This window comes from Nicotiana attenuata, unplaced genomic scaffold, assembly GCF_001879085.1.
Source record: "Nicotiana attenuata strain UT unplaced genomic scaffold, NIATTr2, whole genome shotgun sequence".
Classification (NCBI taxonomy): domain Eukaryota; kingdom Viridiplantae; phylum Streptophyta; class Magnoliopsida; order Solanales; family Solanaceae; genus Nicotiana; species Nicotiana attenuata.
Genome location: NW_017672426.1, coordinates 26,662 through 45,724, shown reverse-complemented (window position 1 = coordinate 45,724; position 19,063 = coordinate 26,662). Strand labels below are relative to the sequence as shown.

Genomic DNA, 19,063 nt, shown 5'->3' with positions numbered 1-19,063 from the left:
CTAAAATGAGGTATTTAAAGCTTCAAGGCAAAGAATTAGGTTCTAAAATATAAGATGACCTATAGGGTCATCACAAATACAAATAGAAAATCAATGAATACAACTAATGAAATATACCGAATACAGCAGTAATAACATGTATTAGGACTAAAATACCGTTAATACAAATAAAATTGAACACATTGAATACAATTGTTAAATACAACTAAATACAAGCACTAGGTTTATTAAGATATATGGAGGCAGTAGGTTAATATTACAGGTTGTATCCGGCATAAGTACATGATGTATTCATATATCTTAATTTTGTCAATGTAAGTTTAACAAACTATAAAAAAAATTACAGTCATACGTGTAGACAGTGCCTCATTCAATATAAGAATCTACTGATATTTTTTCCCAAGCATTGTGTACGTGTGTAAAGCTTCTTTTCGATTGTTGCAATTCCAACGTCCAAACATCTTCCTAACTTCTTCTAGAAAGCATATATTGGCAATTTTCTTGCTGATACAAGTGCCGAATTGATTGACTCAGCAATATTTGACGTCATAGTCCATCCCCGGTTAACAAGTGCATACAACCTAGCCCATTTTTCGTATCCAGATAATTCCAAGTAATCTTTCACCCCGAATATCTACCTTCTCCACTTTTTTCATTAGACTATCAAATTCATCCTGGGTGTATGATTTACCATTGAAAAGTATACCTCGTTCAACTTCTCATGACTCTTTTTGAATCTCTTGTATACGTTGTTCCATAGATGCCATATACAAGCAAAATGGATTACGGTATACACTCTAGATACAGATTTGATGATGCTCTTATTCCTATTTGAAACAATGCACATATTTTTTCATTTGCCATAAGCTACCTTAAATTGCTCAAAGAACCATAACCAAGCAGCATCATTCTCTGAAACAACTATGCCATATGCTAGTGGAAGTATATGTCGTGTAAATACAATTGCATACAAATAAAAAATATCATTACATCTGTATTAAAAAAGCAAAGTAGCATTTTCTATGTTAGTCTAGCTTGAATGTATTTTTTTTATTAACTAACCTGTACCATCCAACGTGCTAGCCGAGATAAAGGTCCCTCTGTATGGATTTTAATGCCATCCACAATGACAATGGGTCTACAGTAATCGAATCCCTTTATAAAAGCATACAACGATATATACAAATACATGAACTCATTTTTAGGTTTCCATCTAATATGTGAACCAGGATAAGTTATATCTAGTATATATAAGTCCCCTGGTAATTTATTGTATGAATCAGCTGGTTCACCCCTCAGGAAATTCACTGCCTTTTCTCTAGCGCGCCACGCCAACATGTAACTAACATCTACACCAAAGTCCGATTTTACATCATCAATTATATTCTTTGGCGTGTATTTCCTCTTATGATTTGTAAACTTGGACCTAATCATTGCCCCAATCAACCTACTGGTTGCTTGATGTTGCTCATACACCTTATCCTTCTATGGACATGTATGCTTATCATTGAATTCCCTCACTTTGAACATTTGCAATTTGTTAATACTAGAAGCCTTAAATTTTCATTCATAATCCTCAAAAATACATAACTAGGTATAGCTGCAAATATATTTGTATTACAAATACAATTGGTTATATATGAATACAATATATACAGATCATAATAGAGTTGTATAAACGGTGCATTATGCATATTTAAATACACCTGGAGAATTACTCCTACAGCTGATTCGGCTAATTATTTTCTAACCACAAACACACAACATTTTTATTTTTCAACAAAGTTTTGAATATAAAAACATATAATGAAATACAATATATGTTACATGAATACAACATAAAATGTTTAATATATTATATACCACAGTGTATTATGAATACACTAATACAAATGGTTCACTTTTCCTATAACTGTTTCAGCACATTCTATTAAAAACAGTGATACAGAAACATACCATGAAAGACAACATATATTATGAATACAACATAATATATGCTATATTTATAATATGTTGCTATGAATATACTATAAAACTATTACGAATACACAAACATACAATTGAAGCACATATATTATGAAGTTGTATTATGTAATAGCACTCAAACCTGATAGCATTTGACCTATCAACCCGGAACTCAAACCTTTCAGCAATTGCATATTGCTCCATCACTGCCTTCAATGAGGCCTTATCCTTAAATGCTTGTCTAGCCATCACCTCTTTTTGATTAGTATTTGAAATAATCAAATCCCTTTTCGGTTCAAAAACCTCAATTGGAGTTTAAAGACGCAAGTGCAAGTGTATCAACTGTATCAAATGTATTCACCCCATCTGTAAAGTCAAGTTGCATTAGATCACTTTGAATTAACTTCCTCCATCTACAATGTCTTTATCCAATGTAGTTATACACAATGGATACATCCTGAATTCTCTGTTCTCCTTTTTCAACTCTATATACACCCTGAAACCCATGTCGTTGTGTATTTCCATAGGCGTGCAATTTCCTTCCACTTTGTATTCAATTTTAATTGACTTGGAGCTCAAATATATGTCAAGTTGCTTCGAATTTGAAGCAACTAAATCATCGTACAACGCACACAACTTTATCAATATCCCCTCAATCGAATAATCGACATAAAATTTTTGAATGTTCCATTTCCTAGAATGACGAATTAGCACTGTTAAGCTTGCCATCTAGTTAATCAAATTTCTAAATATTTCTATAGATCTTTGTATCAAATTCAAGAAGAAAAATTTCCTATCAATGACGGTCAAATCAAACCTCGAACTATATCAGAAAAAAAGAGGGACTGAAACTCTGAAGCTCTGCAGATTGTGTCTTGTTGAAGCTGAATATACAATACTCATTTTTTTTTGTTTAGCGTCTGATAAATCTTCTAATTATTGGGTTGATAATGAGGCATGAGGCGTGTTAGAATTGATTTTGTTGAGTTATATTAGGAGTATATCACATTAATTGATCATCTTCCCGTTATTATACAGCTGAAAGAGACCTATTTTTAAGGTGATTGACGTTACTGTATTCATTAATACATGGCGCACAAATACATGTGAATACAGTCGTGTATAGTTGGACTGTCCTATTTTTTAGGCAGTTTTTTCTACTATATTCATGAATACAGTAGCGCGAATACAACGAATACATTACCGTAACAACTAAATAGTAGCTATAGGAAGTAAGTATGTATATGGTAGCTATAGGAAGTTAATAACCACTAAATAATTGTGATGACCCGAAAGGTCATCATGTGTTTTAGAACCCAATTCGGGGTTTCGAGGCCTTCAAAACCTTATTTTATTTCTCCTCGATTTGCGTGTGCAGTCCGGGCCCTTTTCCGGAAAGCCTTTATGTGGAAATTTGAGAAAACAATAATTTTTGCCTTTAAAGTAATTTAGTTGACTTCGGTCAACATTTTGAGTAAACGGACCCGGAGGGTCTATAGTAAAATATGGGAACTGGTGTATGCCCGGAATCGAATTCCGAGGTCCCTAGCCCGAGAAATGAATTTTTGATGAAAATTGTTAAACTGGAATTATAAAGGTTTTAAGAATTCGATTAATAAGTGATCTTGTTGATACCTGGTCCGTATTTTGTTACCAAGCCCGGCACAGGTGCATTATGATATTTATACCTTATTTGAGAAATTTGGTGAGGAACGGGTCTGGTTTGACGTGATTCGGACCTTTGGTTGAGAAAATAGAAGTTTTGAAACTTTCTTGAAAATTTCATGCAATTTGATGCTAAATCCGTAGTTCTAGGTGTTATTTTGGCAATTTGATAGCGCAAGCAAGTTCGTATGATATTTTAAGACTTGTGTGCATATTTGGTTTGGAGCCCCGAGGGCTCGGGTGAGTTTCGGATAGGCTACGGGAAGTTTTAGACTTAGAAAATCTGGTATTTTTGCTACAGCAGTGGTTCTGATATGCCCTTCTTCGCGTTCGCGTAGGTAGTCTCACGAACGCGAAAGGTAAAGAGGGACAGAGGGAAATTTCTTCTTCGCGAACGCGAGGACAGGTCGCGAACACGGAGCAGCGAGGGCTTTACCCTTAGCGAACGCGACCCGTCTACCGCGAACGCGAAGCATGGGACCTGTGGGAGGGGAAGTTAACTCATCGCGAACGCGATACTTGGATCGCGAACGCGGAGGCTGGGGGGATATGCCTTCGTGAACGCGAAGGTCAATAGGGCCAAAGTTTCGCGAATGCAACAGGCTTCTCGCGAACGCGAAGAAGACCTATCAGTGTTTTAAAAACAGAATCAAAAATGGGATTAGGCCATTCTTTCATATTTTCAAAAACTAGAAGGCATAGAGGCGATTTTCAAGAGACAACTTCTTGCCCAAAGTGTTGGTAAATGATTCTAAACTACTTTCTTTCAATTACCCATTGCATTTCATTAATTTTTAACCTAAAATCTAGGGTTTTCATGGTGGAAATTGGGGGTTTGGGTAGAATTAGGAATTTTTGTATAATTGGAATTTAGACCTCGATTTGGGTCGGATTTCAAAACTAATTACATATTTGGGCTCGGGGGTGAATGGGTGAATGGGTTTTGGTACGAACCTCGAGTTTTGGCCAAGCGGTCCCGAGGTTGATTTTTGACTTTTTGGGGAAAATGTTAGGAAACCTATAATTGTGTACTGGAATTGATTTTTTTAGCAATAATTGATATTATTAAGTTAATTGTGACTAGATACGAGTGGTTCGGAGGTGGAAACTAGAGGAAAGGCGGTGATTGAGGCTTGAGTTTGGCCGTGGAATCGAGGTAAGTGTTGTGGTTAACCTTAGCTTGAGGGATTAGGTGTTGTTGTCTATTTTCTATGTACTTGGTTGTTGAGTACGCCGTATAAGTGAGGTGACGAGTACCTATACGTTGTTGTCAGGTCATAGCATGCGAGTGAGTCTTATACTTGTGACTGTTATATTCTTTATTCGTACTGTTCACGCTTAAACTGGTTATTCCTCATGTTAAACAATTCTTATCATGTTTTCCCGGAATTAGCTATTGGTTGGGTGTTGACTCAAGTTGAGATTTATATTGTGAAGTTAAATATTGAAACGAGGCTTATTATAGGTAATTCCCTTGTTGGGTTGTTATTGTTCTGTTGTTTGGGTAAGGAAGAGTGTAAAGCACGAAGGGTGATACCGTGCAATTTATTGTGAGTGAGTGATAATGCACGAAGGGTGATGCCGTGCCATATTCTGAGAGTGATAATGCACGAAGGGTGATGCCGTGCCATGTTATGAGAAAGTTAATGGACGAAGGGTGACGCCGTGCAATTTCTGTTGTTTCTTATGGTAAGGACGAGAGTAAAAGCACGAAGGGTGATGCCGTGCACTTGTTTGCTATGTTATTACTTTCGTTGGTGCAAAGCATGATATTTACGGTGTTTCTTTACTGTACTATTTTCAGGATTGAATACTCCCCTCAACATGTTTTCCCCCTTCCCACTATTATCTGTTAAACTTCCACTTGTTATTTTCTCGTATATGATTTAACTGCACATGTTCATGTTATTGTCGCGTCCTAGCCTCGTCACTACTTCGCCGAGGTTAGGCTCGACACTTACCAGTACATGGGGTCGGTTGTACTGATACTGCACTTTGCACTTTCTGTGCAGATTCCGGTACTGGACCGCATTGATCAGAGTTGGGTTGCTGCCTTCAGTCCATCTGGAGACCCAAGGTAGATCTGCCGGCGTTCGCAGACCCTGGAGTCTCCTTCCATTTATCCCAGTTTCCTGTTTTCTTTTAAATTGAGGACAATTGTATTTTCTTTAAACCAGTATTTGTAGTGACTCTTAGAAGTTCGTGGATTGTGACACCAGATTTTGGGTAGTTGTGTATTAGTGTTTGGATCATTATAAATTCCCGCACTTCTTTACCTTTGTTTTGGTTTAATTATTGTTATTTACTGATTTGGATAATGGTTAGAGTATTAATTCTTTATCTGTTGGCTTGCCTAGCATTTTGAAAAGTTAGGCGCAATCACGATCCCGACGGTGGAAAATCCGGGTCGTGACAACAATAGTGGTTTCTGAAAATTCCTCTTTTAAAAATGGGTCAAATATGGATAAGATCCATATTATCCACTTAAAAAATGGATGACCAACGGATAACCAATGGGTTTAACTTTTACATTTGCAAATAATGAAATTGGGGGTTCCTCAAGTTTGGGAGATTATGAATTCTCCCATAAGTGATCATATTTAAGAAGCCACGCCGATTAACTCATTTTTTATCTGTATTAAATATGGGTCAGGTAAAATAATTATTTATTTGTTTTTATATTACTCGCTTTCGATCAATCCATGTTTGACTCGATCCGCCCATTTAGTACGCTTAGTTATATAAAAAGAACCATATCAAAAAGAAGAAAATAGAAGCAAAAGACCTGTTATGCAACGCCTTCCTGAGGTTCCTTGGAAGGGCGACGTAAGGCTAAGCAACTGATGTCAGTGCAGTTAGTGTCCGCCAACTGAGGTCCCCTACGTACGCTAGACTAGATTGTCAGTGCCGTACGGGAAAACCAATGTCAAGAGCAATTGAGAGAACAGAAATGAGAATTGAGAATGAAAGAAAGCTTGATTGCATTAATGAAAGCTATTACAGAAAAGCAACGCGGTGTCGAGGGGGAGAGACACCAGTACAGAGAATTGATTGCTTGCTAGAAAGTTTGATTGCTTGATCCCCCCTAATAATGCTTAAAAAAAAATAATCCAAAGCTACAAGACTAGACTTGACTAAGCTAGAGAAACATAATGGAAGTACATGAAATAAAACTACTCTATATTTACAATGAAAATGATTTAGTTTTCTATAAGGCAGCAGCAGGTCCGTTGTCAGCAGTAGTGTCTTTGGCATCACGGTCTGCGCGCGCGGCGCTGTTGGCATCTGCCTACGGCTTAGCGCTGGCAAAGGATATCGGTGGAGCGACAGAGGCACCTGCGCGCTTATCACTTGGCGCGGACAAGACCACGGGGCAGTCCGTGGCGCTAGGAATTAAGAGGCTTGCTAGGACGCCACAGGGCACGCCCAAGGGGTCATGGGGTATGGCTGGAAAGCCGCCCATGACATTCTCCCCCACCTGAGTTGGCGACGTCCTCGGCGCCTTACTTGCAAAATAATCTTCAATGAGGTTCTTGTAGGCTTTGAGGTTTGTTCCCCTCTCCCAAGTATTCTCTTCTGCATCACAGCCCTGCCATTTTACCAAGAACTCTTGGTGATCTTTCCTTGAGGCATGAATCACTCTGTCATCAAGGATAGCTTCAACACGCCTTTTCCCGGTTGAATTGGGACCTCGAATACTGGGTATTGTGAGTTGGCTCCTTGAAGGATCCTCTGTGTCTTCCCGAAAAGGTTTCAGGAGACTGACATGGAAGACAGGATGAATTTTCCACCAAGCTGGGGTATCCATCCGGTATGCAACTTTCGCAATGCGTCTTTCAATGGACAAGGGTCCAATGTATTTTTGCAATAGGAGAGGGTCATGGACCCCCGCAAATAAGTACCGCTTTGGGATTTTAACCATCACTTTGTCTCCTACTTGATATTCAACAAAGAGACGATTCTGATCAGCATGCCTCTTCATTCGCTTCTGAGCTTTGACAAGATAGCTCCGCACTATCTCCAAATTCCTCTTCCACTCTTTTGAGAATCTAACAGCTCAAAGAGAATTATCCATGTTTGGTGCATTCACAGTGTGTGGGAGTAGCGGTTGCTGTCCGGTAACAATTTCAAAAGCGCTTTTGTTTGTACTAGAGCTCTTTTATGAATTGAAACACAGTTGAGCAGCATCCAGAAACTTTACCCAATTCTTCTGTGATCCGGTTACAAAGTGGCGGAGATATTCCGCCAACATACCATTGAACCGCTTCGTCTGGCCATCAGATTGCGGATGAAAACTTGAGCTGTGACTCAATTTTGACCCAAGGCACTTAAAGAGTTGGGTCCAAAAGTTGCTAGTGAAGTGTGAGTCGCGATCACTAACAATGTCTTTGGGCCCCCAATATTTGACGACATGAGAGAAGAGAGTCGAGCTGTATCTTCTGCTGATATATATTGTGGGGCTACAATAAAGGTGGCATACTTGGAAAACCGGTCCACCACAACCAAGATAGTTGTGAGATCTCCGACCTTGGGCAATCCAGTGATGAAATCCGGGGAAACACTTTCCCACGGTCTCTTTGGGACAGCTAGTGGTTCCAAGAGTACCGCTTGTGTCAAGCGGTCCGACTTATCCTTCTGGCATACTAGACAAGTCTTCACATACTGGGCGACATCGTCGGCCATTTGAGGCCAATAATAGGCACAACAAAGTAATGCCATGGTGCGTTCTTCACCGGGATGGCCGACCCACAGAGTATCATGACATTCCGCTAGAAGAGTCCTCCGCAGATCTCCTCCTTTCGGAACATAAAGTCGGTTCCCTTTGACTTTCAAAAAACCATCTTCCATGTAGAACTGGCGAGTCTTGCCCTGTCCTACCAAATCAACCAAATACTGAGCAACAGGATCCTTGATGAGTAGATCCTGTATCTGGTCCTTGATGGAGGTGGCTACTTCACTCCCCCTTAGGGTGGCGAGTAGGCACACTGATGCTAGATCAGCTCTCTGACTGAGTGCATCAACAACATGATTAGTCTTTCCACTGCGGTACTCCAGGTTGAAGTGGAATTCAACTAGGAGTTCCTGCCACTTGGCCTGTCGGCCATTCAGCTTTGGCTGGGTCATGAAATGGCTGACAGCTGTGTTGTCTGTCTTAACCACGACGGGGTCCCCAACAGATAGTGCCTCCAAAGGCGCAAGTAGTGGACGACAGCCAATAATTCTTTCTCATGGGCGGCATAGCGCCGCTCTGCATCCATCAGCTTCCGACTCTCGTATGCTACAGGGTGCCCTTCTTGTAGCAAGATTCCGCCGAGGGCATAGTCAGATGCATCCGTTATTACCTCGAATGGCTTGACCAAATCAGGGAGGGTCAAGATGGGGCTACTAGACATAGCCGCTTTTAATGCGTTGAAGGCCTCCGCTCTCCTTGGTCCCCAATCCCAGGGCGTGACCTTCTTGAGGAGTTCTGTTAATGGCACTGCAATTAGGGAGTAGTTCTTCACAAATCGCCGGTAGAAGTTGCATAGGCCAAGGAACGCCCTCAAGGCGTGGACATCCTTAGGCGGCGGCCAATCTGTGATGGCCTGAATCTTCTATTGGTCCATCTTGATCCGCCCTTCCTCGATGACATATCCGAGGAAGTCAATTTGCTTTTGAGCAAAGGAGCACTTGGATAGCTTTGCATATAGTTCATGCTCCCGCAATCGAGCTAGGAATTTTCGCAAGTGCACTAGGTGTTCTTCCAATGTCTGGCTATATACCACAATGTCATCTAAGTAGACCACCACAAATTCGTTGATGTACTCTCGGAAGACTTGGTTCACGAGAGTGCAAAATGTAGCTGGGGCGTTGGTCAAGCCGAACGGCATGACCAGGAGTCGTACGACCCATATCTTGTCACACAGGTCGTCTTGTGTTCATCACCCTCTGCAATCCGAACTTGCCAATAATCTGTCTTCAGGTCTATCTTGGTGAACACCGTCACGCCACCCAGTCTATCGAACAAGTCTGCCATTAGAGGAATAGGGTACTTGTTCTTCACGGTGATCTTGTTTAGAGCTCGATAATCCACACAGAGTCGCATGCTGCCATCATGTTTCTTTTGGAATAGAACAGGGAACCCGTATAGGGACTTGGAGGGTACAATGATCCCTGTATCTAACATTTTCGTCAATTGTCTCCGAAGCTCGGTGAGTTCGGGTTGTGACATTCTGTAAGGCGCCCGGGCAGGTGGCTTCGCGCCCGACACCAACTCTATTTCATGGTCCACAGTGCGCCTAGGCGGGAGCCGCTTTGGCATGTGTTGTGGCATGACATCTTCAAACTCCAGTAGTAATTCCTTCACGGGTTCAGGAATGGGACCCGAGGAGCGTTCTATATCTTTAATGCAGAGGGTTGCCAGGAACGTAGGTTCATTCCTTTTGACCCCCTTCTTCAACTGCAAGGCCGAGATGTTCTCAACGACCATCTTCATGGGCATGCGCGGGATAATGCAAGGCTTGGCCCTATTGGTTCCCATCATCGGTAGCATGTCTGCAAATGCTACAGGCATGGTGTTGGTTTGCCTTAGGAATTACAGCCCAACTATCAGCTCGAAGTCATCTATGATCACCACTCGTAGGTTGAATTTTCCTTCGTAAGGACCAAGCTTCACCGGTACCTCTTTAGCTATTCCACCCACTGGCTGGGGAGGTGAGTTGATAGCCTTGACACTACCTCTACCTTTCCCTACAACTAGACCAAGGCGCTCCACCTGAGTCGAGGCTAAGTAGTTGTGGGTAGTACCCGTGTCTATCATAGCCCGAATGGGCTTGCCATTCACCTTTATCTCAACGAACATTAAGGTCCTCTCTTGTTTAAGAGGAGTCTCCTCATCTGAATTCTTTTTCCCTTTCTTGGTGACTGGACATGGGTCCTTCTTCTTACGGATACCAGCACTGGTCTCCGCTAATGCCTCAGAAATGGAGCCAACAATTGCATTGAAGGCACCTACTGGTTCAGTCTAGTCCTCATCGTCTAAGTCGTTATCAGTCCCATCATCAATAGCCTGATGGGCGTTCATCTATGCATGTGGGCACTCATTATTCCAATGTGGTCCGCCGCAATGACGGCATCCTGAAGGAGGCTTTCTCCCCCGATCATTGTTGTTTGACGTAACACTGTTGCTGCCTGAGGAAGGAGCCTTAGATTTGGTTGAGCTCCGATCTCCCCCACTTCTGCTAGGCCCACCATTGCTAGGCTGGCCCTCTTTGAATCCCGCTCGGGCAGGCGGCTGAGGCCTGTCCTTCTGAGCTTTCATTTGATAGTCCCCAACGCATTCAGCTGCTTGGATCGCCTTGGGTAGGGTATCAACCCTTTGTCTTTGTAGCTCCACACGGGCATAAGGTTTCAACCCTTCCAGGAAGGTGAAGAGCTTGTCTTTGTCCCCCATGTCGCGTATACTTAGCATGAGCGCGGAGAATTCCCGCACGTAGTCCCGCACTGATTTGGTCTGGCGGAGCTCCCGTAGCTTTCTCTTTGCATTGTATTCAACATTTTTGGGGAAGAACTGTAGGCGTATGGCTGCCTTCAGTTCTGCCCATGTCTCGAGAGCATCTTCACCGGCCCTGATGGCTTCGTACTTCACCCGACACCAGAGTTTAGCATCACCCTGAAGATACATGGCGGCAGTTGCTACCTTCTTAGCTTCCTCCGGGCCCCCAACAACATCGAAATACTGTTCGACGTCAAAGATGAAGTTCTCCACTTCCTTGGCATTCCTAGCCCCACTGTATGGCTTCGGCTCAGGAATTTTCAGTTTTTGTGTTGCGGAAGCGGGGTTCACAGCGCCCCCGATTTGGTTTTCACCTCCTCGAAGTTGGCCCTGTAAAGCAGCATTGACAACAATGAGCTGGTCTGTCAATTTGTCAATAGTTTGTTGCATGACAGTCACCATGTCTGCCTCTTGTGCCCTATAGGCTAAATCCTCGGTGCGCTCCTGTTGGAGTCCCTCGAATTTACTAAAAATTTCGACTGCCTCTGTGGCTGCCGTCTGCCGGTCTCCCACGGAGTCGCGACTGATGTTTTCTATGTCAACTTTGGCCTGGAGCACTCTGCGGTCCAGGTCGTCCAACCTTTGCACTAGGCTGGTTCTTAGTTCAGGCACCATATCCACGATAGGCCGTAATACCTCAACCGTCCCTTCGAGGGCCGCAATGCGGTCCCCATGATTCACCATGGTCAGAAATGGTGGTAATGTCAATGCGTTCCCTCGTCCGATGTCGAGCCTAGGCTCTGATACCAACTGTTACGCGGCGCCTTCCTGAGGTTCCTTGGAAGGGGCGACGTAAGGCTAAGCAACTGATGTCAGTGCAGTTACTGTCCGCCAACTGAGGTCCCCTCCGTACGCTAGACTAGATTGTCAGTGCCGTACGGGAAAACCAATGACAAGAGCAATTGAGAGAACAGAAATGAGAATTGGGAATGAAAGAAAGCTTGATAGCATTAATGAAAGCTATTACAGAAAAGCAACGCGGTGTCGAGGGGGAGAGACACCAGTACAGAGAATTGATTGCTTGCTAGAAAGTTTGATTGCTTGATCCCCCTAATAATGCTTTAAAAAAATAATACAAAGCTACAAGACTAGACTTGACTAAGCTAGAGAAACATAATGGAAGTACATGAAATAGAACTACTCTATATTTACAATGAAAATGACTTAGTTTTCTATAAGGCAGCAGCAGGTCCGTTGTCAGCAGCAGTACGTCTTTGGCATCACGGTCTGCGCGCGCGGCGCTGTTGGCATCTGCCTGCGGCTTGGCGCTGGTGAGGGATATCGGTGGGGCGACAGAGGCACCTACGCGCTTGTCACTTGGCGCGGCCAAGACCACGGGGCCGTCTGTGACGCTAGGCATTGGGAGGCTTGCTAGAACACCACGGGGCGCGCCCAAGGGGTCATGGGGTATGGCTGGAAAGCCGTCCATGACACACCTAATATATACTGACTGGGGAGATAAGGATTAGCCAATAGCCATGTTGATATACTTAGACCCGTAAGGTTTAGTATTTACTAAATAGATTATATTTTTATTTAGAAATTTATAGATATTGGTAGAATACGTAGAAAAACTATATTATTAGAGAATCTTAATTTATTGATTATCTAACATGCATGGTTTAAATAGTAAATTATGTAGTGATGATTCATATAGCTATTTCAACTAATTTGAAGTTGAGGCATTATCATTATGGTCGACTGATCATTAACCTTAGATTATATGGAAAAGCCAAGAAACTTCTCTTTATTCATAACTATATGATTATAATTACACTGGTTCAATAATCAAAGTTTAGAAAATATATAAATTGAAATACAACTGCCATGAACAACTGAACAAGGATTCTTATATGCTCCAAACAAATGAAGTGCTATTTAAGTTGTATTGTTTGCATGACAACACTTGGAATCCCTGAGTCTTTTTTCTTCAGAAAGCTTCGTTGCAAACCTGGCAAAAATGATATATGTTCAATTCAATAATTAACACCGAATATATATACTGATTAATCTTCTAATTGGTATTGATATTACTATATATATATATATATATGTAGGATAGTTATGTTCAATAGAGACTTTGAATATTACCTTTTCAAAGTTTCTTCATTTGTACCACCAGTTTCATGTGGTTTAAATATACCTTTCTTCAGATTTATCCTTGAAACTGGTTTCTTCAATAAGTTTTCTCCTATTTCAACCAATTTGGCCATGTTCTCTTTTGTTGCTATGTCAACAGAGGAGTCTGTTCCACTTAGTGTGTCATCCTAACATTGTTGAGCAACATAATTAATACTCCTATATATATATTAGTCATAATAAAGCCACAAGACCAATAACACTCCTATTATTTCAATCTTTTATTTGAAAATACATGCATCTCTAAATACATGCAACATAATTAATATTCTCGTCTTTTTGAGCCGAAGGTCTATCTGAAACAACCTCTTTACCCCTCGGGGTAGGAGTAAGGTCTGCATACACACTACTCTCCCCAAACCTTACTAGTGGGATTTCACTGGATTGTTGTTGTTGTATGCATCTCTAAACTAAGCGGCTTCAACTATTTCTTTTTGAAGAATTCATCTACATAGATGCTCACATAACCGTTTACGGAAAAAAATTACGCCCTTCATCCAAGTTTACTTGTTAACTATTAATTTGACACACCCTCTTAAGAAACAATAAATAACATGGTAATTTTATTATATCTCTCCTTAAATATGTCACTTGATAAATACTCAACTACAACAATAACAATAACAACAAACCAGTGTAATTCCACAAGTAGGGTCTGAAGATGGTTGCGTGTACGCAGACTTAGACTTTACCCCTACCTTGTGAGGGTAGAGAGGCGATGAATACCCGACTAATAAGATTATATTTGAAAAGGGAGGGGGGGGGGGGGGGCGATTTCTATTTATTACCTGAATACGAAGGTAATGGTCTTCAGAACGAAGAGCTTGGAAAGCAACAGAATTATAATAATCAACCATATCATCACCACCTTGAGTAAAAACATCAATAATTAGATTTGAACCTCCCTTAGTTAGCCAACCTACGATACCCCATTTGGCTGCCATTTTAGCATTAAATTTATGTTCCAGTTTTGCTGATCCAGTGCCTATTGAAATCACCAAAAACCTTCCATGATCACTGGGTTTGATTGGGAAGAAATCTTTGTTTTCAGCATATATTTGTTTGGTAACTTCAGTTGTAGCAATAAGGGTCTGCAAAAGCAACCAAGTCATATCAATTTCTGACACTATACAAACTTTGAGTTAATTGGCCAGCGTTTGAGCATAGATTTGGTTAAAACATGAAAAAAATAAATTTTTGAAGGTAAGATGAAAAATAATTTTTGAAAGTTGATCTCAATTGCGTTTGGACATGTATTTTACTTGAAAAGAATTTGATGAAATTTTGTAAGTAGAAAACTTCAAAAACTCCAAAACTATTCTAGAGTTGTTTTTGAGATTTTGAAGATTTTGTCTTCAAAATCTGCCAAAAAATTGAACAAACAGATATTTGAAAACAAAATTTGTAAAAAAGCTCCCAAATTTTATGGCCAAAACGGGAGCTTAATTTCATGTACATCACTAACTTCATTAACTATTCACTATTTTACAACAGTATTTAGTGTTATTTTAAAGTAATTAGCCTTTACTCATACAATAATAAAGTCATAGAATTATTTTTTATCCTATGAAAGTAACTAAACTTTACATATTATAACAGTAAAGTCACAATACGTTTTTCACTATAACTGTAAAGTCGCGTTGATGGATACATTTTGTCTTTGTAGCAAGTAAAGTTTAGTAACTTTATTATTATAATAGCTAATGTTCAGTTATTTTAATGTAATGCAAACAATTGTAGTGTAACTTTATTCTTATGCGGTAGGTAAAGTTTAGTGAATAGTAGGTAGATTTCGCTTACTTTAATGTGACAAAAAAATTATGTGTAATTTTACTGTTATATTAGTAGATAAAGTTGTGTAACTATATGTGAAATTAACCGTATTGTGAAATAGTTGTACGTACTGGATTGTTAGCTGCGATTGCACCATCAATAAGATTGAACTCTTGAACTTTGCCATCTTTGTGATGAGTCTGGAATTGATGTGCAGGAAGATATGTTGGAGCAGCAGATGTATTAATGCATATATCTGAAAGCTTAGCATCCATCAATGGATTTTCCCTAGCCTGCAGTTAATCATTCTATATCTATCAGCTCAAATTTTTCCAGAAAAAGTGATCACGGTAATATTATAGATTAAGGACCCGTTTGGATATAGATTCCCAAATATATTTTGAAAAAGCTGATTTGGGTAACGTTTGATTTGAAGCTAGGCCAAATTTTGATATGTTATAAAATCCTTTTTTATCTGTTAAAAAGTCTCAAATGGTCATAATTTGGCCCAAAAAGAGGTCTTAGGCTATATTTGGGATTTGAAGTTCTGATTTTCAAAATCTCCCAAAAACTAGATTCAATCTAGAAGAATTAACTTAAATAGCTGCCTACGTAAGAGTTTAAACTTAAAATAGCCGGCAGATGTATAATATATTATAATTCATGTAAAAAATGTGTATAATCATGCATAATTATTGTATAATCTTGTATACTAGCAAGAAAAAATAAACAATGAATTCGACTAGTTATTTATGTAAAGATCCCTTAATTCTATTTACAAACACATATTTAAAAAAAAATTGAAAAAAAAACTTTCAAAACTTATGGCCAAACGCTTACTAAGACTTGTTGTATCGTAATAGAAACAATTGTAGTGGCCTACTGATCTGTCAAAGTTCTTGGATCGAAACTCGGGGTGTCAAATGGGTGAATTGAGTTTAGTACATTTGAGCAAGTTAAAATATATTGAGTCATAATCCAACCAATGTTTGCTTGAGTCAAGATAAATAGGTCAGTATGGCGGCTAAACAATGAGTCATATAACCTGACTCGTTCAACTCAAAATTATTTTCATTTGTTTGTTTGCTCTTTTATAATTTATATATATATAAACCAAATCAAACTAATGAAAGTATTAGTGTTTATTATTATGATATCAAATAAATTAATCCTAAAAAAATAATCTTTTTATGTTCTGCAACTTTTTTCCTGGATCAATTTGGACTAAATATGCTGTCCAAATTGAACCAAACTTTTAGACATGTTAACTTGTTACGCCGAAAATGACCCGTCAACTTTATTTTCATGTATAAAATTTAACACTCCTAAGAAAATGTAATTCACTAGTCTGTTTGGCTAAGCTGGAAAAATCAGCTCTTAGTTTAAGAGCTCGTTTGGCCAAGTTGTCAAAAACTACTTATTTTGAAAAGTGCTTTTATTCAAAAGTGTTTTATGAAAAAGTACTTTTGCAAAATAAGTAGTTTATGTTTGGCCGATTCGTTTGAGTAGGGCTTTTTGAAAGAAGCTCGAATTCTCCCTAAAAGCAGAAAAACTGTTTCTGCTGCTACTCAAAAGTACTTTTTCATTTTGGCCAAACACCTTAAATTTTTTTAAAAAGTACTTTTGGCATCCTAAAAGCTTGGCCAAACAGGCTCTAAGAAGTGTTTTTTTTTTTCGAAAGTACTTATGGTGAGAAGTAGTTTGTGTTAACTAATTAATTTGAAAAGTACTTCTAAGCAACAATTAGTGTTTGGCCAAACTTTTAAAAAGTGCTTCTAAGTGTATTTTTCTCAAATGTGCTTCTATAAAAAAGTGCTTCTGGGCAGAAGCTAATTTTTGCTGCTTCTCCTCAAAAGAATTTGTTTTCCTCCTAAAAGCTTGGCTAAACACTTCAACTTTGAAAAAGAAGTACTTTTTAAAAAAGAAAAAAATACTACTTTTTAATTTGGAGAAGCTTGGCCAAACAGGCTATTATAGAGGCGTAGAGCTCAATAAAGGGAGAGAAAAAGACCTCATAAGTAGAGAAAATTGTGGGCTGCATATTCTTGATATCAAAAGCTGGAATAACCACATTAGTCAATGTCTCATGCAAATGAGTCTCTCATGAAGATACTTCCCAGCATACTTTGGTCCTGTTACTGATTTCCACGTATTCGTAATTGTACCAATTCCAAACCAATTACTAAGATGAAAAGCAAAATAAAGTGTCAGTCCTAAGATAATATTAGTGCTTTAACAAGATTTCCACATGAAAAAAAAAATCAATTAAAAACTTACATTTTATTTTGTGGGAATATCCTAGGGCCATGCTCAAGATAGAAAGGCTTTATGTCTTTAGCAGCAAACAGAGGACGCTTATCTTTGGTTGGAGCTGTTATCATAGCCGTGACAAGACCACCTGTGCTTGTTCCTGCAATTACATCAAAATAATCTGCAAGCCTCGCATCCTCACCGTCCAACGCCTATTCGTCCAAATTTTAAATTTGATGAACGGTAAGTTATCTAACATAACAGGTTAAATTACACTGATATATAGTTTAAAACACAAATAAGGGTAGAGAATCGAAAACATCGGAGAAGTGTAAACTTCACCTGGAGTTGAGATTCAAGGTACTCAAGAATGGTGCCAGGAATTAGTCCCCTAATGCCACCTCCATCGATGCTGAGAATGGTGATGAAATTACCACAAGTTGCAGGCTGATGCTTGAAAGAACCAGATGATGGAATTGCCCTCTCCATTTTTGATATAGCTTAGTTTGAAATTCAAGAGTTATGAGTGAACAACACTTAAATTTTTTTATTGATTTTCAGCAAGGTCGAATCATCTATTTATAGAACTTCCCCACCACGTGAAGTTGCTTCTTCAACATGCAACCGGGGATATGTTTTGGGGACCGATATGTTTTAATCTATTTAGAAATCAATGAATATGACAGGGAAGGGAAGTCTTGGAGCAACGGTAAAGTTGTCTCAGTGTAACGTATAGTTCATGAGTTCGAGCCGTGAAGTCAGCCACTGAATATGCTTGCATCACTCATCAGGGTAGTATGTCGTCCGACCTGACCTCAGACTCTTTCTTCCCGACCTGTTTGACTCTCTCGCCGTAATTATTTAGGTTGTATTCTGAGACATCACACCTCCTTGAAATGTACTTCCTCGGACCCTACGTAAAGACGGAATGCTTTGTACAGCGAACTGCCTTTTAATGAATATGACCAGGAATATATTTAGAACCAGTAAGATACGTCTAAAGGATTGGTGCAAATTTTGGGACTCATTAATTATCTGACGAATATATAATTGAATTTCCTTGTAGTTCGCTAAATTTTAGGAAAATTTTGATTGGATAAATTTATTTAGCGACCATAATATTTGTTATTGTAATAATCCCGACTAATCCCGCAAATGGTATTTTTATGCTATATAGTTGCAAAGGATGATCCAAGATTTGAAGTTTATGATTTTCTATCGCAATTTCGACTTAATATACAATAATAACTGATTTACAATTAGATATTTATAGATATCTAATAAATTTCATAATAGAAATACAAGGTCTAAGCAAAAGTTATTGGGTTCTTGAAAGCCCATATACAATGTTCTAGATCCGCTAATGTATAGTCGTCCACCCAAAAAAAATAGACACAGCGCGATCAAATGTGTAACTTGCCCTTGTTGAATGCAAAATTAGATTTTGTCTCAGGTCTTTTTTCTATATGGTCCCGATAGCTGCTAATAACGTTTAACGTACGTAGAAATTAGAACACTATCATTTTGGCTGTATTACCACATTGAAACCATTATTCAGTTGGTTCTTCTCCACCCATTTCTTGGGTGGGGCTTTAATTACTTCTCATTATTGTATCAGGACACGTGAAATTAAAGAAAAAATGTTAGGATCACAAACAAAGATCGGAAAAGGGTTATATATCCTTCTACTATCAAATATTATTTAAAAAGTTACTTTTCGTTATACTGATCGATCAA

At 39.3% G+C, this 19,063-nt stretch overlaps 1 pseudogene; it reads right to left on the bottom strand.

Annotated features, from left to right (window-relative positions):
• Positions 1–12,888: 12,888 nt before the first annotated feature.
• On the bottom strand, positions 12,889–17,855 carry LOC109213151 (annotated as a pseudogene).
• Between the last annotated feature and the right edge of the window lie 1,208 nt (positions 17,856–19,063).